This window comes from Heptranchias perlo, chromosome 1, assembly GCF_035084215.1.
Source record: "Heptranchias perlo isolate sHepPer1 chromosome 1, sHepPer1.hap1, whole genome shotgun sequence".
Taxonomy (NCBI): domain Eukaryota; kingdom Metazoa; phylum Chordata; class Chondrichthyes; order Hexanchiformes; family Hexanchidae; genus Heptranchias; species Heptranchias perlo.
In genome coordinates this window covers 84,759,461-84,786,862 of record NC_090325.1, presented here as the reverse complement: position 1 = coordinate 84,786,862, position 27,402 = coordinate 84,759,461, and the positions used below count along the sequence as shown (strand labels likewise).

Sequence of the window (27,402 nt, the reverse complement as noted above, 5' to 3'; positions counted from 1 at the left end):
TGCAGGTGTTGTTGTTCCCGTCTGCCTGCTGCCCTTGTCCTTCTAGGTGGTAGAGGTCACGGGTTTGGGAGGTGCTGTCGAAGAAGCCTTGGCGAGTTGCTGCAGTGCATCCTGTGGATGGTACATACTGCAGCCAGGTGCGTCGGTGGTGAAGGAAGTGAACATTTAGGGTGGTGCCAATCAAACGGGCTGCTTTGTCTTGGATGGTGTCGAGCTTCTTGAGTGTTGTTGGAGCTGCACTCATCCAGGCAAGTGGAACGTATTCCATCACACTCCTGACTTGTGCATTGTAGATGGTGGAAAGGCTTTGGTGAGTCAGGAGGTGAGTCACTCGCCACAGAATACCCAGCCTCTGGCCTGCTCTTGTAGCCACGGTATTTATATGGCTGGTCCGGTTAAGTTTCTGGTCAATGGTGACCCCCAGGATGTTGATGGTGGGGGATTTGGCAATGGTATTGCCGTTGAATGTTAAGGGGAGATGGTTAGACTCTCTCTTTCTGGAGATGGTCATTGCATGGCACTTGTCCAGCGCGAATGTTACTTGCCACTTATCAGCCCAAGCCTGGATGTTGTCCAGGTCTTGCTGCATGTGGGCATGGACTGCTTCATTATCTGAGGGGTTGCTCATGGAACTAAACACTGTGCAGTCATCAGCAAACATCCCCATTTCTGACCTTATGACGGAGGGAAGGTCATTGATGAAGCAGCTGAAGATGGTTGGGCCTAGGACACTGCCCTGAGGAACTCCTGCAGCAATGTCCTGGGGCTGAGATGATTGGCCTCCAACAGCCACTACCATCTTCCTTTGTGCTAGGTATGACTCCAGCCACTGGAGAGTTTTCCCCCTGATTCCCATTGACTTCAATTTTACTCGGGCTCCTTGGTGCCACACTCGGCCAAATGCTGCCTTGAGGTCAAGTGCAGTCACTCTCACCTCACCTCTGAAATTCAGCTCTTTTGTCCATGTTTGGACCAAGGCTGTAATGAGGTCTGGAGCTGAGTGGTCCTGGCGGAAACCAAATTGATCATCGGTGAGAAAGTTATTGGTGAGTAAGTTCCGCTTGATAGCACTTTTGACAACACTTTCCATCATTTTGCTGATAATTGAGAGTAGACTGATGGGGTGGTAATTGGCTGGATTGGATTTGTCCTGCTTTTTGTGGACAGGACATACCTGGGCAATTTTCCACATTGTCGGGTAGATGCCAGTGTTGTAGCTGTACTGGAACAGTTTGGCTAGAGGCACAGCTAGTTCTGGAGCACAAGACTTCAGCACTACAGCCGGGATGTTGTCGGGCCCATAGCCTTTGTTGTATCCAGTGCACTCAGCCGTTTCTTGATATCACGTGGAGTGAATCGAATGGGCTGAAGACTGACTTCTGTGATGGTGGGGATATCGGGAGGAGGCCGAGATGGATCATCCACTCGGCGCTTTTGGCTGAAGATGGTTGCAAACGCTTCAGCCTTGTCTTTTGCACTCACGTGTTGGACTCCGCCATCATTAGGATGGGGATGTTTACAAAGCCTCCTCCTCCTGTTAGTTGTTTAATTGTCCACCACCATTCACGACTGAATGTGGCAGGACTGCAGAGCTTTGATCTGATCCGTTGGTTGTGGAATCGCTTAGCTCTGTCCATAGCATGTTGCTTCCACTGTTTAGCATGCATGTAGTCCTGAGTTGTAGCTTCACCAGGTTGGCACCTCATTTTTAGGTACGCCTGGTGCTGCTCCTGGCATGCTCTTCTACATTCCTCATTGAACCAGGGTTGATCCCCTGGCTTGTTGGTAATGGTAGAGTGAGGAATATGCCGGGTCATGAGGTTGCAGATTGTGCAGGAATACAAATCTTCTACTGCTGATGGCCCACAGTGCCTCATGGCTGCCCAGTTTTGAGCTGCTAGATCTGTTCTGAATCTATCCCGTTTAGCACAGTGAAAGTAGCACACAACACGTTGGATGGTGTCCTTAGTGTGAAGACAGGACTTCGTCTCCTCAAGGACTGTGGGCGGTGGTCACTCCTACCAATACTGTCATGGACAGATGCATTTGCGACAGGTAGATTGGTGAGGACGAGGTCAAGTAGTTTTTTCCCTTGTGTTCATTCGCTCACCACCTGCCGCAGGCCCAATCTGGCAGCTATGTCCTTCAGGACTCGGCCAGCTCAGTAGTGGTGCTACCGAGGTTCTCTTGGTGATGGACATTGAAGTTCCCCACCCAGAGTACATTCTGTGCCCTTGCTACCCTCAGTGTTTCCTCCAAGTGGTGCTCAACATGGAGGAGTACTGATTCATCAGCAGATGGAGGGAATAAGTGGTAATCAGCAGGAGGCTTCCTTGCCCATGTTTGACCTGATCCCATGGGGTCCGGAATCGATATTGAGGACTCCCAGGGCCACTCCCTCCTGACTGTATATCACTACCTCTGGTGGGTCTGTCCTGCCGGTGGGACAGGACATACCCAGGGATGGTGATGGAAGAGTCTGGGACATTGGCTGAAAGGTATGATTCTGTGAGTATGGCTATGTCAGGCTGTTGCTTGACTGGTCTGTGGGACAGCGCTCCCAATTTTGTCACAAGTCCCCAGATGTTAGTGAGGAAGACTTTGCAGGGTCGACTGGGCTTGGTTTGCCTTCGTCGTGTCTGGTGCCTAATGGTCCGATGCTATGATACTATGATCGCTGCTCCCTAAATGTTCCCCCACTGACACTTGCTCCACTTGGCCCACCTCGTTCCCCAGAACCAAATCCAGCAATGCCTCCTTCCTTGTTGGGCTGGAAACGTACTGGTCAAGAAATTTATCCTGAACGCATTTCAAAAATTCCTCCCCCTCTTTGCCACTTAGTATTACTATCCCAGTCTATATGAGGATTGTTGAAGTCCCCAGTTATCACTGCTCTGTAGCTTTTGCACCATTCTGTAATTTCCCTGCAAATTTGCTCCTCTATATCCTTCCCACTAGTTGGTGGCCTATAGAGTATACCCAGTAGTGTAATGGCATCTCTTTTATTTCTTAATTCTAACCAAGTAGATTCTGTCCTTGACCCCTCCAGGACATCCTCTTTCTCCAGCACTGCAGTATTCTCCTTAATCAACACTACCACCCCCCCCCCCCCCCCACACCGTCCTACTTCCCTTCCCTATCTTTCCTGAATGCCTTATATCCGAGAATATTTAGTACCCAATCCTGCCCTTTTCTGAGCCAGGTCTCCATTATCGTCACAACACCATATTCCCATGTGGCTATTTGCGCCTGCAGCTCACCAACCTTATTTACTACGCTTCATGAATTACACACATGCACTGCAAACCAGATACAGACTTTCTTGCACTCTCTCTTAGTCTGCTCCTACCTAATACCGTACTATTTCTTGCTCTAGTGCTATCTTTCTCTCCCGATCCTTTGTGTCCCTTGTTTCTCCTTTCCAGTGCTACATCCTGGTGCCCATCCCCCTGCCAAGTTAGTTTAAACCCCCTCCCCACATCTCTAGCGAACCTCCCTGTGAGGACATTGGTCCCAGCTTCATTGAGGTGCAACTCGTCAGGCGTGTACAGGTTCCACCTTCCCCAGAACTGGTCCCAATGCCCCAGGAATCTAAAGCCTTCCCTCCTGCACCATCTCTCCACGCATTCATCTGCTCTATCCTCCTATTTCTATACTCGCTTGCGCGTGGCACCAGGAGTAATCCGGAGATTACTATCTTTGAGATCCTGCTTGTTAATATCTTTCCTAACTCCTTAAAATCTGCCTGCAGGACCTCATCCCTCTTTCAACTTATGTCATTGGTACCGATATGGACCACGTCCTATGGCGGTTCACCTTCCTCCTCCAGAATGTTCTGCAGCTGCTCGGTGACATCCTTGACCCTGGCACCAGGGAGGCAACGTACCATCCTGGAATCACACCTGTGGCTGCAGAAACGCCTGTTTGCCCCCCTAACTGTAGAATCCCCTACCACTATTGCTCTCCTGACCCTTCTCCTCTCCCTCCTCCCCCCAATACAGCTGAGCCATCCATGGTGCTATGGTCTTGGCTCTGGCTGCACTCCCCAGAGGAACCCTCTCCCTCACCAGTATTCAGAACTGAATACTGGTTAGAGAGTAAGATGCCTTCAGGGAACTCCTGCACTACCTGCCTGGTCCTCCTTGTCTGCCTGGTGGTCACCCAGTCCCTCTTTGCCTGCACTCTGTTAAGCTATGGGGTGACCACCGCGTGAAATGTGCTATCCACGTAGCTCTCAGCCTCGCCAATACTCTGCAGCGATGCCAGCTGCTGCTCAAGCTCCGAAATCCGGAGCTCAAGCTCCTCCAGCTGACGACACTTCCTGTACCTGTGGTTGTCCAGGGCAAGGGAAGCGTCCCGGAGTTCTCACACTGCACAAGATAGGACTGAGGGGCCCTGCCATGCCTCTATTTATTAGATTACAAATTCACTTAACAGAAATAAACTAAAGACTTAAAATACCCTTGTTCCTTATTTACTTACTGCTTACTTACCCCGATTAATCGCCCCCTTTTTAGTTTCCCAGCTCTTAGTTTAAACCAATACCCTAGTTTAGAGAAAAAAAATGGTAATACTCTCCAACCAATCACTTACCTGCTGTCCTGTGACATAACATCTTGGTTTTCTGTTGTTGTTTTTGATCGGCCTGGGCCTCGGGCCCGCCGCCGCTCCTTATATCCCTGCTCTCGGGTCTCTCACCTCAGGTCCCGCTCAGGTCCACTCTGCTCTGGTTCACACATGAGCATGTCGAGGGTTCACTCATGAATGATCAGGAACCATGGTGAATAAGTTTTCCCCTTTTGTACAATGGAGTTCCGAAGCCAATTGTCAGTTTCACTGTGATTGACTAATTCAGCACAAACCAGGAATTGAACTTGATATCTACCTGGTCCACACAAAGCAATACATTTACTCACTCAGTCATTGGGGTGCCTGTGTGATAAATTTGTATGTGCCTGGGTAGAGATTGATCTATTGACCCCTACAAGATAGAGACGGAATGAATAATTATTGCAGGAGGTTTGATTCCCCAGTCTGTGCTGAGTTAGCAGATCTCAGTCAGTTTGATAGTTGGCTATAAGTGGCTTCATACCTGAGAGCTGGAATTCTTGCTGCTAATTGCTATTCAGTAACATGTGCTGGAATTTGCACATGTGTAGATATTGGGTGAGAAAGTATTAATGTATTAAGTTCCCTGTTGAAGAGTTAAAGGGTAATGGTGTTGCTGAATAACTTGTCAGTTCTCCAATCAGGTTTCTGCCCCTGCAACAGCACTGAAACGGCCCTTATGAAAGTCACAAATGACATCCTGAGACTGTGACCACGGTAAGCTATCCCTCCTCATCCTTCTCGACCTGTCTACAGTCTTAGACACGGTTGACCACACCATCCTCCTTCTACGCCTCTCATTGTCCAGCTGGGTGGGACTGCACTCGCCTGGTTCCATTCTTATCTATCCAGTTGTAGCCGGAGAATCACCTGTAATGTCTTCTCTTCCTGCTCCTGCACCGTTACCTCTGGAGTCTCCCAAGGATCTATCCTTGGTCCCCTCCTATCTCTCATCTACATGCTGCCCCTCGGCGACATTCTCCAAAAACACAAAGTCGGGTTCCACATGTACGCTGACGATACTTAGTTCTACCTCACCACCACCTCTCTCGACCCCTCCACTGCCTCTGATTTATCAAGCTGCTTGTCCGACATCCAGTATTGGATGAGCAGAAATTTCCTCCAATTAAATATTGGGAAGACCAAAGCCATTGTCTTTGGTCCCTGCCACAAACTCTGTTCCCTAGCCACCGACTCCATCCCTCTCCCTGGTCGCTGTCTGAGGCTGAACCAGATTGTTTGCAACCTCGGCATTCTATATGATCCTGAGCTGAGCTTCCATATCCTCTCCATCACCAAAACTGCCTACTTCCACCTCCATAACATCGCCCATCTCCGCCCCGCCTCAGCTCATCTGCTTTTGAAACCCTCATCCTTTTGTTACCTCAAGACTGGTCTGTTCCAATGCTCTCCTGGCTGGCCTTCCACCTTGCACTCTCCGTAAACATGAGCTCATCCAGAACTCTGCTGCCCATACCCTAACTCGCACCAAGTCCCATTCACCCATCACCCCTGTGCTTGTTGAGCTACATTGGCTCCTGGTCCGGCATTACCTCGATTTTAAAATTCTCATCCTTGTTTTCAAATCCCCCCAAGGCCTCGACTCTCCCTACACCTGTAACCTCCTCCAGCCCTACAATCCTCCGCGATCTCTGTGCTCCTCCAAATCTGGCCTCTTGCGTACCCCCGATTTTCTTTGCTCCACCATTGGCGGTTGTGCCTTCAGCTGTTTAAGCCATCAACTCTGAAATTCCCTCCTTAAACCTGTCTACCTCTCTATCCTCCTTAAACATACCTTAAACCTGCCTCTTTGATCAAGCTTTTGGTCACCTGTCATAATAACTTCTAATGTGGCTTGGTGTGAAATTCTGTTTGAAAATCCTTCCTGTGAAGCACCTTGGGACGTTTTACTATGTTAACGGCGCTATATAAATGCAAGTTGTTGTGAATTTCTAATGCTGGACAACACCGCAGTAACTAAAAATCCAGTAGTTTTACATGAATAACTGATTCTCTTATTTTGCCAGTCATTAGAAATAAACTTGAAAATTATCCTCTATGAAAATAACACATCAAATGACAGCTAGCATGGTTTCAGAAGGAGGAGATCATGGCTGACCAACATCCTTGATATTTTTGAGGAAGTGACATCCCAAAAGGCAGGATACTAGTTGGCAGAGTGATTCAGTCTAAAGAACTGTACTCAATGGAGCTCTTACAGTTTCTGATCTAAATAAATGACCTGAATTCAGAAATGCAATGCAAGTTGGTTAAAAACAGTTGATAAACTGGGGGGAGGACTTCCCCCGAGTCAAGTCTGACGAAGCAGCCAAGGAATCACAGAAGGACCTGGACAACATTTACAAGGGGGAGGAACAATGGCAGATGAAATTCAACATACATAAGTGAAAGGTGCTGGAAGAAAGTTGGGCAATATACTAACTCAATGAATGCAGTTGAGCAAGCTGGGTGGAAGAGATCTAGGACTGATCAATAAAGCAAACAGAACGCTGAACAATATTACTAAATCAGTAGAGTTTAAGTTTGAGGCAGTCATGCTGAAGCTGGAATGTGCTCTGGTCAGGCTACACCTTGACAACACCAAAGCTCCAGAAAAACATTCAAACCCTGGAAGTAGTGCAGAAAAGGGCCATGAGGCCAAGCCCTGATGTCAGGGGTCAGAGTAGTGAAGCAGACGGAGATATATAGAATTCTAAATAGAATGGGTTAATCTGGAGCGCTATTTCAAGTTAAAGCATAACTGCAGGACAAGATGACATAGGTGCAAACTGGTAAAAGGCAAGTTTAGGACTCATATATCAAAGAGTGATTGATACCTGGAATAGTCTACTAGATAGGACAATGGAAGCAAAAACTCAAATTATTCAAGAGGCAGTTGGATTCTGTAATGGGGGACTGTAGGTGTCCGTGGAAGGATGAGCTAGATGGGCCATGGCTTCCATCGGTTATACTTTGTGATCTTTACACACAATCAGAGGGTCAATAGGGATGGGTAATAGAGATGTTAAAAAGAGCACTCCTGTCCAGTGTTTTTGTGGAAGATAAGGTGAAAAACAGTACCATTAATTCCACAATAAAATGGAGATTTTGAACACAGTTACAGTTACCACAGCCAAATCTCTCTAAAGTAGCCGTGAAAAGAAATCACTTAATGCAGTCAACAGTCTTCATGTTGAGAGAAAACAGAATTATTGCCTCTCCAGAATGCTCAATGTTGTGACTTAGGTCTAAAAACCTGGGTAATTATAGGCCACTTAGTTTAACATCTGCAATGGGAAAAGTTCTCAACTTAAAATAGCAAGTCACCTGGTCTGGATGGGATGCACCCTAGGATGCTGAGGGAAGTATGGGGGGAAATTGCAGGGGGTACTGGCCATAATCTTCCAGACATCATTAGATACGGGGGTGGTGCCAGAGGACTGGAGAATTGCAAATGTTACACCTTTGTTCAAAAAAGGGTGTAAAGATAAACCCAGCAACTATAGGCCAGTCAGTTTAACCTCAGCGGTGGGGAAACGTTTGGAAACGATTATCCGGGACAGAATTAACAGTCACTTGGACGAGTGTGGATTGATTTGGGAAAGCCAGCACGGATTTGTTAAAGGCAAATTGTGTTTAACCAACTTGATAGAATTTTTTGATGAGGTAACAGTGAGGGTTGATGAGGGCAATGCAGTTGATACGGTGTATATGGATTTTCAAAAATCATTTGATAAAGTGCCACATGGTAGGCTTGTTATTAAGATTGCGGCCCATGGAATAAAGGGGGCAGTAGCAACATGGATACAGAATTGGCTAAATGACAGGAAACGGAGAGTAGTGGTGAGCGGTTGTTTTTCGGACTGGAGGGAGGTGTGCAGTGGTGTTCCCCAGGGGTCGGTTCTGGGACCACTGCTTTTCTTGATATATATTAATGACTTGGACTTGGGTGTACAGGGCACAATTTCAAAATTTGCGGATGACACAAAACTTGGAAGGGTAGTGAACAGTGAGGAGGATAGCGATAGACTTCAAGAGGATATAGACACTCTGGTGGCATGGGCGGACACATAGCAGATGAAGTTTAACGCAGAAAAATGCAAGGTGATGCATTTTAGTAGGAAAAATGAGGAGAGGCAATATAAACTAGAGGGCACAATTCTAAAAGGGGTGGAGGAAGAGAGGGATCTGGGGGTGTATGTGCATAAATCATTGAAGGTGGCAGGGCAGGTTAAGAAAGCAGTTAAAAAAGCATACAGGGTCCTGGGCTTTGTAAATTGTGGCATAGAGAACAAAAGCAAGGAAGTCATAATGAACCTTTATAATACAATGGTTCGGCCACAACTGGAGTATTGTGTCCAGTTCTGGGCACCGCACTTTAGGAAGGATATGAAGGCCTTAGAAAGGGTGCAGAGGAGATTTACTAGAATGATTCCGGGGATGAGGGACTTAAATTACTAGACTAGAGAGGCTGGGATTGCTCTGCTTGGAACAAAGCAGGTTGAGAGGAGATTTTATAGAGGTCAAAATCATGAAGGGCCTGGACAGAGTGGATAGAGAGAAACTGTTCCCATTGGCGGAAGGGTCAAGAACCAGAGGGCATAGATTTAAGGTGATTGGCAAAAGGACCAACATGATATGAGGAAATTTTTTTTTACACAGTGAGTGGTTAGGATCTGGTATGCACTGCCCGAGGGAGTGGTGGAGGCAGATTCAATCGTGGCCTTCAAAAGGAAACTGGATAAGTACTTGAAACAAAAAATGTGCACAGCTACGGGGATAGGGTTGGGCAGTGGGACTAGCTGGATTGCTCATGCATAGAGCCAGCACGGACTTGATGGGCCGAATGGCCTCCTTCCGTGCTGTAACCTTCTATGATTCCATGATTTAAAGATCAAATTATTAAATATACAGATGAAGAGAAAATAATAAGCAGCCAACACAGATTTTGGAAAGGAAGATCGTGCTTGACAAACCTACTAGCGTTTTTTGGGGTGGTGACATATATGGTGTTTGGGGGAAATGCAGTGGATGTGGTGCACATGAGTTTCAGAAAGCCTTTGAGAAGTTACTATACAAGAGACTATGGAGTATAGAATGAGGGGGAGGTAGCAAATTGGATTAAAAACTGGCTGGACAGGAGGAAATGGTAGGAGTTCAGGACAGTTTCTCAGAGTGATTAGAAATGGGTAATGGGAATGGGAAAATGCCCCCCATGTGCCTAAATTAAATGCAGGCAATTTTGTATCTGAATTATAGTAGTCTGTGCCCACTCATTGATTACACTCAGCATTGCAAAACAGAAGTGCATTTCTACATTGCTAATGCTCAGAATATCCTATTCCTTTTTCTTAGCAATCTCGTTTGGTCAAAGTGGCATGACCCACTTACTCCAGGTAACTCAAAATAGGTTGGGATTTACATATAGAGCTTAATTACGATTCTGCCTGAATCATACATGGCCCATTCAAAAGTTCGACAACCTGCTCAAAGTTCATTGTTGTATTTTAGGATTTGTTTAGCATTATTTTATTAATTCTAATGATGCTAAAAATAACTTGGACATTTATAGTTTTGTTTCTCTTTCTGTTTTATTACATTAAAAAGCTGATACATTGTACATATAGCCATGTAGTCTCTGTTCAAGTAGCTGTGCATTCCTGACATTACGATTCCATCTGTTATATGTATTGTTAGTCTACATTCAGTTTTATTGCAAATGATCTTTCCTTGAAACTGATTGTGACCATCACAACCTGTAAGAATGCAAAGAGCTCAGCAAATTATGCCGGTCTATGAAAGATCATGCGTGTGCCTAAATAGTTATTGGTGACGTGCTGTTTGATTGCAAGGACATCACAATCGAGTCGATTCTGCCTCCACCCAACATCTATACAAGTGCACTTGTGGCATGCTAATGAGGAGCAGGAAGGTTGGCTGATTTCCCTGTCCCTGGGTACGGAGGTCAGTTGTTCTATCTGTACTGCTGCCTTAGCTGAGATCAGCAGCTCAGGACAAACTATTTTAAGGCCGTGATCTATTCAGCACCACACTTTACCCCCCCCCCCCCCCCCGTTCTATGACACCTTACCTATTAATCACCAGAGTGCAACCTCGTCAAAAACTTTCTGAACATCCAAGTATATAATAACTGCATTTCACCTATCATGTCAGTAAAATCTTTGGAAAAATTCCAGCAGGTTTGATAAACATGTCAACTGTCCTTTTTAACAAGTTAAAATTTTCAGTGTTCACCCACTCGGTCTTTCAAAATAGTTTCAAAGACTTTCCCTACAAAAGATGTTAAGTTTACTGGTTAGTACTTTCCAGATATGTCACTTGATCCTTCTTTAAACAATTGGGGCACGTTAACCAAATTCATAACCAGTTACATAAACAGGTGACTGCACTTCAATACAATTTATTGTGCTTTGGGATATTTGAGAGAGATGTGATAAGCACTATATAAATGCATGTATGTTTCTTTCACTTCACAATCTTAAGAAATTTCTCAAAAAAATGTTAGTTACATTTTCACATTTCAGCCCCATGTCCTTTAATTGGCATCTTGTTATTCACAAATTGCAGAGTTCCTCTTGCAATCCTGGAAATCTGATACTTGACCTGAGCAACTTTCCCTTCTCCTGAGTAAAATGTTGACTCTTCTGTTGTTGGTGGGTAGCTTGTTAAAATAATTTACTGAATTAGAAGGAGATCTTCGTGTTTATTGAAGGTGCATTGATACTCAAAATTACTGTCCCCTTCACTATGCTGTTGATGGTAGTGGGTTTAGTGATTCTGCTGAACTGCCTAGTCAAGCGGCCACACAAAGACCATTTGTATGTTCATTGAAGTTTTTCACAGAATCATCGAAAGATTACAGCATGGAAGGAGACCATTCAGCCCATCGAGTCCATGCCGGCTCTATGCAAGAGCAATCCAGCTAGTCTCACTCCCCCGCCCTATCCCTGTGGCCCTGCAAATTTTTTCCTTTCAAGTATTTATCCTGTTCCCTTTTGAAGACCATGATTGAATCTGCATTCCCAGATTCGAACCACTCGCTGTATAAAAAAAAGTTTTTCCTCATGTCCCCTTTGGTTCTTTTGCCAATCACCTTAATTCTATGTCCTCTGGTTCTTGACCCTTCTGCCAATGGGAACAGTTTCTCTCTATCTACTCTGTCTAGATGCTTCATGATTTTGAATACCTCTGTCAAATCTCCTCTCAACCTTCTTTGTTCCAAGGAGAACAACCCCAGCTTCTCCAGTCTATCCACGTAACTAAAATCCCTCATCCATGGAATCATTCTAGTAAATCTCTTCTGCACCCTTTCTAAGGCCTTCACATCCTTCCTAAAGTGCGGTGCCCAGAACTGGACACAATACTCCAGTTGTGGTCGAACCAGTGCTTTATAAAGGTCCATCATAACTTCCTTGCTTTTGTACTCTCTGCCTCTATTTATAAAGGCCAGGATCCTGTAAGCTTTTATAACTGCTTTCTCAACCTGCCCTGCCACCTTCAATGATTTGTGTACATACACCCCCAGATCCCTCTGTTCCTCTACCCCTTTTAGAATTGTGCCCTTTACCTTATATTGCCTCTCATTCTTCCTACCGAAATGTATCACTTCGCACTTCTCTGCCTTAAATTTCATCTGCCAAGTGTCTGCTCATTCCACCAGCCTGTCTATATCCTCTTGAAGTCTATCACTATCGTCCTCACTGTTCACTACACTTCCAAGTTTTGTGTCATCTGCAAATTTTGAAATTGTGCCCTGTACATCCAAATCCAAGTCATTAATGTATATCAAGAAAAGCAGTGGTCCTAGTACCGACCCCTGGGGAACACCACTGCACACCTCCCTTGAGTCTGAAAAACAACTGTTGACCACTACTCTGTTTCCTGTTACTTAGCCAATTCTGTATCCATGCTGCTACTGCCCCTTTTATTCCATGGGCTTCAATCTTGATGACAAGCCTATTATGCGGCACTTTATCAAATGCCTTTTGAAAGTCCATATACACCACATCAACTGCATTGGCTCATTGACCCTCTGTAACCTCATCACCACCATCAAGATTTCTATGACTACTTACGTCACGGTGCATGAGACAGAGAAAGCTGAGGTAAACACCATGGGGAGACAGAGCAGTCATGGGTTGTGAGCAGGGTGGCTGTAAGCTCATTGCTGACTGCTGCTGCCCTTTGCAACCAGACAGCCCCGACTAACAGTCCCATATTTAAAATCAAGGATGTGGAGATGCCGGTGATGGACTGGGGCTGACAAATGTAAGGAATCTTACAACACCAGGTTATAGTCCAACTGTTTTATTTGAAAATCATAAGCTTTCGGAGGCTTTCTCCTTCGTCAGGTGAGTGTGGGATTTGGATTCCATGGAAGGTTGCCGCATTTATAGTCAGAGAACAATACCTGGTGATTACAGATAATCTTTCCAACTGCCCGTTGTCAAGGCAATCAAAGTGTTCAGACAGAGAGATATTACCCACAGGACCACCGAATACACAAACGGCCAGAACAAAAGACAGACAGAGAGAGAGAGAGAAACATCCGAAAGGAAGAGAAAGACAGAGAATGACCCGTTGTATTAAAAACAGATAACTTTTTTTCGCTGGTGTGGTTACGTGTAGCGTGACATGAACCCAAGATCCCGGTTGAGGCCGTCCTCATGGGTGCGGAACTTGGCTATCAATTTCTGCTCCACGATTTTGCGTTGTGTGTCTCGAAGGCCGCCTTGGAGAACGCTTACCCGAAGATCGGTGGCTGAATGTCCTTGACTGCTGAAGTGTTCCCCGACTGGGAGTGAACCCTCCTGTCTGGCGATTGTTGCACGGTGTCCGTTCATCCGTTGTCGCAGTGTCTGCATGGTCTCGCCAATGTACCATGCTCCGGGGCATCCTTTCCTGCAACGTATGAGGTAGACAACGTTGGCCGAGTCACAGGAGTATGAACCATGTACCTGGTGGGTGGTGTCCTCTCGTGTGATGGTGGTATCTGTGTCAATGATCTGGCATGTCTTGCAGAGGTTGCCGTGGCAGGGTTGTGTGGTGTCGTGGACGCTGTTCTCCTGAAAGCTGGGTAATTTGCTGCGAACGATGGTCTGTTTGAGGTTGGGTGGCTGTTTGAAGGCGAGTAGTGGAGGTGTGGGGATGGCCTTAGCGAGGTGTTCGTCGTCATCGATGACATGTTGAAGGCTGCGAAGAACATGGCGTAGTTTCTCCGCTCCGGGGAAGTACTGGACGACGAAGGGTACTCTGTTGGTTGCGTCCCGTGTTAGTCTTCTGAGGAGGTCCATGTGATTTTTCGCTGTGGCCCGTCGGAACTGTCGATCGACGAGTCGAGCGTCATATCCCGTTCTTATGTGGGCGTCTTTCAGCGTCTGTAGGTGTCCATCGCGTTCCTCCTCGTCTGAGCAGATCCTGTGTATTCGCAGGGCCTGTCCATAGGGGATGGCCTCTTTGACGTGGTTAGGGTGGGAGCTGGAAAAGTGGAGCATCGTGAGGTTGTCCGTGGGCTTGCGGTAGAGTGAGGTGCTGAGGTGCCCGTCTTTGATGGAGATTCATGTGTCCAAGAAAGAAACCGATTCTGAGCAGTAGTCCATGGTGAGCTTGATGGTGGGATGGAACTTATTGATGTTATCGTGTAGTCAACAAGTTCCATCAGACACCAACAGACGCTGAAAGACGCCCTCGTAAGAACGGGATACGACGCTCGACACGTCGATCGACAGTTCCGACGGGCCACAGCGAAAAATCGCATGGACCTCCTCAGAAGACTAACACGGGACGCAACCAACAGAGTACCCTTCGTCGTCCAGTACTTCCCCGGAGCGGAGAAACTACGCCATGTTCTCCGCAGCCTTCAACATGTCATCGATGACGACAAACACCTCGCTAAGGCCATCCCCACACCTCCACTACTCGCCTTCAAACAGCCACCCAACCTCAAACAGACTATCGTTCGCAGCAAATTACCCAGCTTTCAGGAGAACAGCGTCCACGACACCACACAACCTGCCACGGTAACCTCTGCAAGACATGCCAGATCATTGACACAGATACCACCATTACACGAGAGGACACCACCCACCAGGTACATGGTTCATACTCCTGTGACTCGGCCAACGTTGCAGGAAAGGATGCCCCGGAGCATGGTACATTGGCGAGACCATGCAGACACTGCGACAACGGATGAACGGACACCGCGCAACAATCGCCAGACAGGAGGGTTCCCTCCCAGTCGGGGAACACTTCAGCAGTCAAGGACATTCAGCCACCGATCTTCGGGTAAGCGTTCTCCAAGGCGGCCTTCGAGACACACGACAACGCAAAATCGTGGAGCAGAAATTGATAGCCAAGTTCCGCACCATGAGGACGGCCTCAACCGGGAACTTGGGTTCATGTCACGCTACACGTAACCCCACCAGCGAAAAAAAGTTATCTGTTTTTAATATAACGGGTGATTCTCTGTCTTTCTCTTCCTTTCGGATGTTTCTCTCTCTCTCTCAGACTGTCTTTTGTTCTGGCCGTTTGTGTATTCGGTGGTCCTGTAGGTAACATCTCTCTGTCTGAACACTTTGATTGCCTTGACAACGGGCAGTTGGAAAGATTATCTGTAATCACCAGGTATTGTTCTCTGACTATAAATGCGGCAACCTTCCATGGAATCCGAATCCCCCACACACCTGACGAAGGAGAAAGCCTCCGAAAGCTTGTGATTTTCAAATAAAACAGTTGGACTATAACCTGGTGTTGTAAGATTCCTTACATAAAATCAAGGAGCCATTGTATTCATGGAAATGTATTTTTCAAATTTACTCTGCATTTCCAAACAAAATCACAATGTAATTTGCATAATTTGGGACTAATTTTAATGACATCATTGGGCAACAATGATTCCAAACATTTTCTATAAAGACAATGCTCTATAAACTGGTGCTTTTACACAACACTGAATTTCATCTATAGTTTGACTATATCTATATATTAATATAATATGAAAAGTCTTGTTTATGACATGCACGCCTTGTCTACATTACCCTTACTTGTGTTAATATTTTTGAATAATGCTTCTATGATAATGGGAAAACTGTAGCTGTCGATTTGCTATCACCCATTTTACTCTATCGCACAAGTCAAAGTTACTCCCAAGGAGTCAAAAGAAAGTATAGTCTTCAGGTGAAGCAGGATTAAAGTATGGGGTTTAATTGGACCAGGGTGCGCAGATATAATTCTGTCCCCATTTTAACGTCATGGGGGTGAATTTCCTGACCATTTCCAGCACACTTCCCATGCGGGAACAGTGCAGGAAAGTTGGGTGAAAGCCCTTTCTGCCCGACTTCTGTGTTTAAATGGCTTCCCTCAAGTTTTCTCACATTTCTGCAGCTTGCCCATGATCCGTCCACCAAATCTCCATTTGCCTCAGTTGACTGTGTCAAAGTGAGAGCCCATGGCAAAATACCTGAGTTTCCTGTAGTTGGACTGTTACTCCTCTGGGGTAAGTTCAGTGAGATGCAGCAGCTGTCAGGATTAGCTGGGCTGAGGGGATTAATGGTGGGGTGCCTCTCCGATGGTGTGCCAATTTGTCCTGCAATAAGAAAGAATGAATGAGAGTAAGGCCAACAGTTGAATGTGTGCCAAGTGGCATGGGAGAGCTGAAGTAAGAGATGTGGTATCAGTCTGTTTAAGTCGAGGAAGGGGTTTTGGGTAGTCATAGTGCAAGTTGTCGAGTACCATAGTGCACTGTGCAGGGTTAATTGTGGAAGTGTTCCTTTAAAAGTGTGAAAAGTGTGCTGGTACCTAGATAGGGCAAGGAAGAAAAGAGAGCGATGTGCAATGTGATACTTTGCCTGCCCTGTTGAGGATGCGGAACTTTTTGTGGTACTGTTCTGCAGTCCTGGGGGTGAGGGAGTTGGCAGTCAGTGTCAGTGCCAGTGCCAATTCCCTCCCGGTGGCATGAGTGATATTTCTGGGTGACCTGGTTTTCACTCACAACCAGGAGTCTGTTCATCCTGGTTTCAAGGTACTCCAAGAGTGCCTGGAGGTCTGAATGAGTAAAGCTGTGCGTCCTTCTCTGGCCTGGTGCAATGCCCTGCTGCCCTCTGCACAGTTGGTGCTTGAGTGGTCATAATTCTGTACAAGTGTAATAACAATATTGCTAAGACATGCAGTAAAGATATTGGCGAGTGAAGTGACAGAACCAAGCAGTGTTGCTCTCTTACCTGTTTGCCCCCCCCCAGTCTGCTGCTGGAGAGTGCAGGCTGATCGCTCTTTTAAAGGCTGCACAGAAGTTTTCAATTAGTTGAGCTGCTTACATCAGTTTTACCCCAGAATTACACACATGCCTGTACCAATGGGAATGCAAATGAGCAGACCCAGGAAATTCATATGTTTCTCCCTTTAGAGGCCACCAGTGGTTGAAACACTTTTTTTCAAGGTACAACAACGGTGTAGGCCATAGAATCTGTCCTTTATATGTAATATTTGATGTTATTCATTATCTTAATATATTTTTTAAAAAATGAACGTTTGTGCGCACTTCCTGTTGACTTCCCACTGAATATATTCCTATGTCCACATTTATAATGGAAACTGCCCTGCCTCCACTGGCAGGAGGATGAAATTACAATGTGACAAGGTTATATAACCAGTTCCTTTTCTAAATGTATGTATAGGAATTTGAAATGGAAAAAGTTGACGGTTTTTAATACACTGATTAGTGTCCTGTATTCTCCTTCTGTCTCTCTCTTCCACTTCACTGCTTTTCACTCCTTTTTGCTTCTCTCTCTGTCTTTTTCTTCTTTGCTTTCAGTTAGGAGGTGGTATGGCATGGTGTGTGAGGAAGGGAGCTATCGACAGCAGCCGTTTTGGGATACAGAGTGTGGGCAAAAATATCAAGTCCAAGCCCAAGCTTTTGGGAGAAGCTAAGGCCTTCAAGTAAAAATGTTATTGAATACATTAAAGGACACTGCCCGAGGGAGTGGTGGAGGCAGATTCAATCATGGCCTTCAAAAGGGAATTGGATAAGTACTTGAAACGAAAAAATGTGCACGGCTACAGGGATAGGGCAGGGCAGTTGGACTAGCTGGATTGCTCATGCATAGAACTGGCACGGACTCAATGGGCCGAATGGCCTCCTTCCGTGCTGTCACCTTCTCTGATTCTATGAAAGGACACAAAAGAAAATTCAATGGATAAATTTAATCAAGTTATTGTGTAATTGTTACAAAACAATTGGTGAGGCGAGGTTTGTTGCAAATCATTAAGCTGCTTTATTTCCTAACAAGTGAACATACAGAGCAACAGTTATGATCAGATTCACTTACTTCCATTAGTACAACTTAGCTTCATGGAATGATACAAAATAAAGAACCAGAAACACTTCCCTATTTCAATGGGTCACCTTACTTGACAGACCAAGACATCGTCTCACTACATTCCAGCATTTCTAACCTCTTTGCCTCATTGAAGATCCTCACAGCTTTCTCTTTAACCAGACATGGTTGCCCTCTCAGCTGTCTGTTTTTAAAAGCCTGACTCCATTGTCAGCTTTTAGTCAAACTCACAGCTCCCTCCCCCTACCCGGCAGAATCCAGCAGCTTGACTTGGCAGTGACCCCAGCTGAATTAAAATGAATGAAGTTATAATAGTAGTAATTAATGTGAACGATCGTTAGCATGTTAAACCATTTTTTTTTGTTTGCAGCACACTGGTCCAGATGCCTGGTCTGAATCCTAATCGACATCTCCCAGCCTTGCTGTTCTGTCAATTTAACCCTTTGAGTGTTAAGTTTAGCTCAATTGTAACATTTTAACACATATATATCAATATTACCTTGTGGTGGCATAGTCAGAAATCCCGAAAGGTGGTTGTAATTTTTAATTTTGTTTAGACCTTAATTTTGGATATTAGAAATTTCAGTTACTGAGAAAAATAACAGATGAATTTTTTTTCAGAAAGCATTTTGAGCAATTTACAGTAATCCAGTGGCCAGACTGTAGAATTTCAGCGTAATAAACTTTAACTATAAAATAGCGGCTATTGTGTGTCACGGTGTAACACGTTTAACATTGAAAATACCTAATATTGTGCCACCTACAAGAGTAACAGGTGCTGCAGATGCTTATAATGAGTTTTCAATAAAATGTGCATCCCAAACATTGAATTTGATAGATGGATATAGATAGATACTAATGGATCTCCTGTGATGATATTTCAGTGAGTTGGAGAATTCACAGTTTTTCATCCCTGAACACACAAATGATTCCCCTATGCCGGATTTCATGATGCCAATCATACTGATGTGAAGGATAAGACTAAGAAAAAGCCCATTTAAGAGCACTGAGGTGAAGACAGGTTAACACACTTAATGAGTTAATACCATATTTTTATAGTTTCATCATGGTCCCCCATGATTGATTTTGTTGCACTACCTGCAGTTATGTGAAAGGTAAGTCAAACAAGCTAAAAGGATCTTTAGGATTACTGATGTGAAAACAGACTCTTAGTTTGTTACGGCACTTATCAGTCTGTGTTTGTAAAGTACAGAGACAACATGCTTAGAGGGGTGCTCTGATGGGAAAGGAAGGATGCTGATAAATAGGGGGTGAGGTGCCAGGGGGCCAGAGGATGGGCAATATGGGGTTGGAAGGCATTGTAGGATTGGAAGGTCAGTAACCACGGGATAACTATGTGAGGAGGCATGAGGCCTGACCTGGTAGGCTTGAAGCCTGAATTAAGTTATAAAATTAGGGATGGAGAGGGTAAGAAATAGTCCCAATGCCAATCTGATGACTGGAAATGGGTTGGGTTGGTAGGCCTGAGTGCTAAGCTTGAGGCCACCACTATTAATGAGGAAAAGAAACAGAGTGGGCAGGGAGCGAGATCCAAAATTGAAATCGGAATCAAGCGGCTGTCAGGTGCGACTCATTTTTATTAAAACTGCAAAACTCTTTAAACCAGGATAGTTGGAGACTGGCTGCTACCTCCACTGGGCATTTAATTTATAGTATATTTTCAGTGACAACCTATTTAAATACTAAATGGAACATGGGAAGAGGAACATTGTGGTTGATTTGGACTACCATATCACAGCACATAAGCATACACAAACATCAGCAAATTGTGCCCTTTCATGAGAAATTAGCACTAAGGGATTTCGGTTATCTCTAATGATAAATAGTTCCATGTTTAATTTTAAAATTATTTCCTCCAGTTACACACCTCAGGAAAACGTATTGGGCTAGAATTTTCTGTCAAAATAATGGTGAGGCTAATGGTGTTTGCCGTTATTTATGCATAAATGGTACAGCAACTTCAGGCGAGGGGCAGATGCGCGGTTAAATGCGAATATCCAAAAGTTGCTTTCCGAGTTGTGCCGCTCTGCCATTAGCTGCACGAGAACGGCATCTTGCTGACAGCCTCACCATTGACGTGCATTGAATGTCGTAAAGTTAGTGTATTTGTATGGTAGTTAAGAACTAAACCCGCTGCAGATATTTAGGACTAGTAATTACAAGCGTAAGTACCTTTTTAATGACGCAATAATTTTTAATGACTGCCAATGAACCTCTCTGGCATGAAAATGAACTATTATAATTGTGGAGTCTCATTCCTTTGGGTTTTGAATTTTTCGGGGAGATTTTAGAAATGTCAAATTTTATTTATTTTTTCTTTCTTTTCCTTTCTGTCTCTCTTTCTCTCTTAATCCAATCTTTCCTTCCCTCTCTTTATTTCTCTTTCTGTACCTGATTTGACATTGAATTCATCCACTCTAATTCACCCTCCTTCTCAGTCTTTCCGTTGTTCATTTCCCAATCCTTAAATCTCTTTGGTTCAGGAGATAACCTATTGGTTGCCCTGTTCACTCAGGCCCCAGATGCCTGTTTCCCTCGCTGCGCATTTTTAGCTCTCACTTTCAGCAACTGTGGGCAAAAATATTTTGAGCTGAAGGGTGTAGGTGTTGGGCCAGGTGTTGGAGGGTACTCGGCCTTAGGTCAGCTTGCCAATGATTCGGCTTGTCACTCCCAATTGGGTATAACAAGGCTTTATTGTAACATTAGCAGAATCAATAATACACACAACACAATAATTCAAGCAACAATTAACACAATTAAGGTCGGTATTACTCGGTCCAAGCCTCTGGAGCGCAGCGTAGTAGGTCTTGTTCAAATCTGCTGTGTTTTGTTCTTTTTGCGCTTTTTCATTTATATCCTTACGTTTGTCAAGTAACCAGGTTAAGGCCCCCTCTGAGGTCACCTGACAGCTAACAAGGTTATCTAACAGTTCCCCACTTTGAGGGTGAAAAATGTAGTTTTGACCCCTCAACAGGATGACTAATGATCTTCTCCCCCCGCATAAGGGCAGCTAGCTCCAGATTATTAACACAACGGTTAAGCCTTTTAAGCATACGCTTTAAACAGCACATCATAATACTCAATTACAATAAAAGGTGCAGAATGAGCATTGTCTTTTAGGGTTGATCTGCATGTCAAGTTCCATCAGCAGCAATGTTCAATGGTTCAGTTGTTGCGAGGAGACCAATGTGTCACCGGGTGTTAGTAACAAGTTCAGAGGTGTGTGGGGAGAATGCAACACCAAAGTCTGTATCCCGGTGAAAAAAGTAAAATGTTTGACTGCCCAGAAGATTGCTAGAAGGTGGTGCTCACGTGGGTCGACTCAACTCCAGCCAGGATGCGGGATGCATAAGTGATCGGTGTCAATCTGCTGTGCACCCCCTGGCACAGTACGGCTGCTAGGCCTTCGGATTTGGACGTCACTTCCAGGTGAAAATGCTGGTTTGGGTCTGGAGAGATTAAGCTCGTAGCCTGTGCAACTGCTTGCTTCAGCTTGGTTACTGCATTGGTATGTTCGTCCGTCCAATCCTGCTGAACTGAATCATCATTTCCTTTGTGTAAGTCGTATAGAACAGACTGTGAGTGAGAACACCGCTTCAGTATAAACACCGTACGCTTGTGGAAGATTGTGGGGGAGTTATGGAACCCCTGTGGTCGTTGAAAGTAAAAGCGAACTTATATTGATCCTCTGGGTGAACTGGAACACTCCAGAATCCATTGGAGATTTCATAAGGACATACGAAATAGATGCAGGAGTAGGCCATATGGGCCCTTGAGCCTGCTCCGCCATTCAACCAGATCATGGCTGATCTTCAACCTCAACTCCACTTTCCTGCCCGATCCCCATATCCCTTGATTCCCCATGAGTCCAAAAATCTATCTATCTCAGCCTTGAATATACTCAATGACTCAGCCACCACAGCTCTCTGGGGTAAAGAATTCCAAAGATTCACAACCCTCTGAGTGAAGAAATTCCTCCTCATCTCAGTCTAAAATGGCCGACCCCTTATCCTGAGACTATGCCCCCTAGTTCTAGACTCTCCAGCCAGGGGAAACAACCTCTCAGCATCTACCCTGTCAAGCCCCCTCAGAATCTTGTATGTTTCAATGAGATCACCTCTCATTCTTCTAAACTCCAGACAATATAGGCCCATTCCACCCAATCCTTCCTCGTAGGGCAACCCTCTCACCTCAGTAATTAATCTAGTGAACCTTATTTGCACCACCTCTAAGGCAAGTATATCCTTCCTTAGTTAAGGAGACCAAAACTGTACACAGTACTCCATGTGAGGTCTCACCAAAGCCCTCTACAATTGTAGTTAGACTTCCTTACTCTTGTATTCCAACCCCCTTGCACTAAAGGCCAATATGCCATTTGCTTTTCTAATTGCTTGCTGTACCTGCATGCTAACTTTTTGTGTTTCTTGTACCAGGACACCCAAGTCTCTCTGGACACCAACATTTAATAGCTTTTCTCACTATTCAAAAAATATTCTGTTTTTCTATTCTTCCTACCAAAGTGAATAACCTCACATTTCCCCACATTATACTCCATCTGCCACCTTCTTGCCCACTCACTTAACCTGTCTATATCCCTTTGCAGACTCTATGGGCTCTATTTTTGCACCCGCGATCAGGTGCGTTCGGGGCGGCGGGGCTGTGAAAATCTGGGATACCCGGGGCGGGTCTGGAGCCTGGCTCCAACCCGCCCACTTCCAGGTTCCCCTGTGACGCGCTGACATGCGCGCGCAGCCCCCGCATGTGGGACTCCCGCCGGCAATTAAAGCCAGCGGGGTGCCACTTAAAGTACTTAAACAGGTACTTCAGGTCATTTACAGACCTGATTGACATGATATTTTAGGAGGGATGGGATTTTGAAATGAACTGAGACTGTTTCCCGTACTGGGGGAAACATTCCCAGTTCAAATGGACGTGTTGCAGCCATCAGCCTGTGGCAGCTGCAAAGGACCATTTGACAGGTCGGGGGGGGGGGAGACCCTCACTCATTGCAGGAGGCCACTCTGTCACTTTGGACAAAGTTTGGCCTCCACCACCCTCCTCCTAACAATAAAATTCACCAACTTGCACACTTACCCCGGTGTCCAGACACATTTACCTACCTTGCGGACCCCCTCAAATGTACATCTTCCGGATGGGGGCCGCCGTAGCTGCAGTCATGATTTCCTCGGAGGGCGAACAGCTTCACCAGCCTCGCCGGCCACACTGTCCACCTCTGACATGTGGAGCTCCACAACACAGTGCTGTGATACATCCACCGGCACAGCAGGAGGGAGGGCAACCGCAGAGAGAGATGCGTCGCAGAGGGCACTACCCTCGCCGCAGGGTCTACAGACCGAGGCTTAGCTTCCGTGGACATGTAATTGTGGACATCTGCAGCCTCCTTCATGCCGAGCTGCTCCCAGCTGGCCCGAGCACCATCTTCTTACCTGTCGCTGTCAAAGTCACCACTGCCCTCAACAACTTCTCCTCCGCATCCTTCCAGGGTGCCACCGGGGACATCGACGACGTCTCTCAGTCGTCTGCACAAAAGAGCCCTACTGCAGTGACACAATGGGTGGCATCAGTTGTGGGTCTTCATAGTGATCCTCAGGAAAGGGCATTATTGCACAAACCAGACAAGATTCGCGAAGACATGGCAGTAGTGGTGACAATATATGTTATGTGAGTTGATCAGAAATTAAATATCGGTAAACACCATGACAAACCCTCAAACACCCTTCATGCTCACGACACGTTTGCCTTACGCTTCCTACTGCACATATGTGATGCATGCCCTGTGGCTGCAGCACAGGTATTGGCAGGTTGAGTGAGGCTGACTGTGAAAGAGAAGCATCAGAGGGTGAATATGAAATAGAGCCATGAGATTGTATGAGGATTGGGTTGAGTGGTAGTGGTGGGATGAGTACTGGCGAGGTGAGTAAGTGCAGGTAAGATGAGGATGAGGTTTGAGTGGGTGTGAGGGGTGATGTAATAGAGTAGTGTTGGCAGTGCAGAAGGAGATGTGGAGTGGGGGCGGTGATGTGGCAGACGGAGTGTAGGGGAATGAGTAAGTGTACTCACTTCGGCTGACCTACTTAGGTCATTGAAGCGCCTCCTGCATTGTATGCAGGTGCGCAATATGTTGGTGGTGCAGGTGACCTCCTCTGCCACCTCGAGCCAGGCCTTCTTGGTGGCAGAGGCAGGCCGCTTCCTCCCGCCCACCGGGGGGGAAGATCTCTGTCCTCCCCCTCCTCCTCACCCCATCCACTGATACCTGGAGTGAGGCATCATTAAACCTGGGAGCAGCCTTCCACCTGGGCTGCTCCATGCTGTAATTTTTCCTGTTTTCTGCAGCATCAGTCAGTGGAGGACTGCCCCTTTAAATAGGGCTCCTCTAGCTGACAGATCTTGCTGCGCGTGCGCATTCCTCCCGCTGCGCAGCTTACCAGCGGGAAACCCGGAAGCACAGGTAAGTGGCTCCGATTAGCCTGTAATTGCGTGCGGAGCACACTGATTTCTCTGGGCGCGTTACCCACGCGCCCAGTCGACCCCCCGCTGAGAACCCGCCGCCCTGCTAATTTCGAGCCCTATGTGTCCTCCTCACAGCTTACTTTCCCACCTAGCTTTGTATCATCAGCAAACTTGGATACACTACACTCAGTCCCTTCATCCAAGCCATTAATATAGTTTGTAAATAGCTGAGGCCCAAGCACCGATCCTTGCGGTACCCCACTAGTTATAGCCTGCCAATCTGAATATGACCCGTTTATCCCTACTTTCTGTTTTCTGTACGTTAACCAATCCTCTATCCATGCTAATGTGTTACCTCCAACCCCATGAGCCCTTATCTTGCATAACAACCTTTATGTGGCATCTTATCGAATGCCTTTTGAAAATCCAAATATACTACATCCAATGGTTCCCCTTTATCTACCCTGCTAGTTACATCCTCAAAAAAACTCTAATAAATCTGACAAACATGATTTCCCTTTCATAAAACCATGTCTCTGTCTAATCATATTATGATGTCCTAAGTGCCCTGTTACCACTTCCTTAGTAATGGATTACAGCATTTTCCTGACATCTGATATCAGGCTAACTGGCCTGTAGTTCCCTGTTTTCTCTTCCTCCTTTTTTAAATAGCGGGGTTACATTTGCTACCTTCCAATCCGCTGGGACCGTTCTATAATCTAGGGAATTTTGGAAGACCATAACCAATGCATCCACTCTCTCTGCAGCCACCTTTTTTAAAATCCTTGGATGTAAGCCATCAGGTCCATGGGATTTATCGGCTTTTAGTCCCATTAACTTCTCTAGTACTTTTTCTCTACTGATATTAATTACTTTAAGTTCCTCACTCTCATTAGCCCCTTGGTTCCCCACTATTTCTGGTATGCTTTTTGTGTCTTCTACTGTGAGGACAGATACAAAATATTTGCTTAACGCATCTGCCATTTCCTGATTTCCCCATTATAATTTCTCTGTCTCGGTCTCTAAGGGACCAACGCTTACTTTTGCTACTCTCTTTCTTTTTAATACTTGTAGAAGCTCTTACAATCCGTTTTTATATTTCTTGCTAGTTTCCTTTCATATTCTATTTTCTCCTTTTTTATCAATTTTTTGGTTGTCCTTTGCTGGTTTCTAAAACTCTCCCAATCCTCAGGCTTACTACTCTTCTTGGCCACATTATAGGCCTCTTCTCTTAATCTAATACTCTCCTTAACGTCTTTAGTTAGCCACAAGTGGATAATTTTTCCTGTGGCGTTCTTAATTCTCAATGGAATGTATATTTGTTGAGAATATTGAAATATTTATTTAAATGTTTGCTATCGCTTTTCAACTGTCATACCCTTTAATTTAATTTCCCAATCTACCTTAGCCAACTCGCCCATCCTACTTATGTAATTGGCTTTATTTAAGTTTAAGACTCTAGTTTCGGACATAAGTACGTCACTCTCAAACTCAATGTGAAATTCTATCATATTATGATCACTCTTCCCCAGAGAATCCTTTACTGTTAGATTACTAATTAACCCTGTCTCATTACACAACACAAGATCTAAAATATCCTGTTCCCTGATTGGTTCCATGATGTATTCTACGAAACCATCTCAAATGCATTTCATGAGCTCATCCTCCAAACTACCTTTGCCAATTTGATTTGTCCAGTCTATATGAAGATTAAAATCCCCCATGATTACTGCATTACCTTTGTTACAAGCTCCTATTATTTCATGATTAATACTCTGTCCAATGGTATAGCTACTATTAGGGGGCCTATAAACTACTCCCACCAGTGTTTTCTGCCCCTTGTTATTTCTTACTTCCACCCATACCGATTCTACTTCCTGATCTTTCCAGCCAAAATCCTTACCACTGTCCTTATGTCATCCTTTATTATTAGGGCTACACTGCCTCCCTTTCCATTCTTCCTGTGCTTTCTAAACGTCATGTACCCTGGAATATTTAATTCACTTCGCAACCATGTCTCTGTAATGGCTATTAGATCAAACCTTTATTATCTCTATTTGTGCAACTAATTCATCTATCTTGTTACGAATGCTCTGTGCTTTCAGGCAAAGAGCCTTTAATTTTGACTTTTTACCAATTTTTTCTGCTTTGATCTTACTTGTTGATGCTCTATTATTGGTAAACTCTTTGGGCGCTAAATTGGGCCATGTCATGCCCGTTGTTTTGGCGCTACACGGCCTCTCCGACATCCAAGATGGCATCTTGGATGCGCACGCACGTTTCCTGTGACGTGTGCCAGACATCATCTTGGTATAGGAGTTAGTGCAGACGCAGATAACGAACACTGGAATCATGTAAAGTAGGAAGAAAATGGCTTCAATCAGTGTGCAACGCTGATTTAAAGTGATGGACACCATTTTGGGACTTAACGCTCAACTCAACGCACAGTCTTAACCCTGACCATCTGAACATGTCATAGAGTACCTGGAGGCCCCCCCCCCCCACCTCCCCAGCAGCGCTATTTAAAGGAACCATGCAGGATTTACAGATTAATGGCTGGATTATTGTTTCTGACTGGCAAGACATTTGTTACTGTTTTTGGAGGTCTCCTAGACTTGAATACTAGGACGCGGGGACATAGCCTAACATTCAGAGCCAGGACGTGCAGGAGTGAAGTTAGGAAATGCTTCTACACACAAAGGGTGGGAGACATTTGGAATGCTCTTCTGCAGACGGCAGTTGATCCTAGCTCAATTGTGAATGTTAAATCTGAGATTGATAGATTTCTGTGAACCAAGGGTATTAAGGGATATGGGGCTGAGACAGGTACATGGAGTTAGGTCACAGGTCCACCATGATCTCATTGAATGGTGGAACAGGCTCGAGGGGCTAAATGCCACCACCACTTGCTGCCTCTTGATATGTGCCACTTTCTCCTGCAAGAAAGCGG

At 45.4% G+C, this 27,402-nt stretch overlaps 1 long non-coding RNA gene across 2 annotated transcripts in view; it reads right to left on the bottom strand.

Moving 5' to 3' along the window:
* Positions 1-27,402, bottom strand: part of LOC137323806 (uncharacterized) — a 61,884-nt gene that overhangs the window by 29,821 nt on the left and 4,661 nt on the right. For both annotated transcript variants that reach the window (XR_010963448.1, XR_010963449.1), the window contains exon 2: positions 16,088-16,213. This is a non-coding gene — a long non-coding RNA (uncharacterized lncRNA). The remainder of the gene's footprint in view (positions 1-16,087; positions 16,214-27,402) is intronic.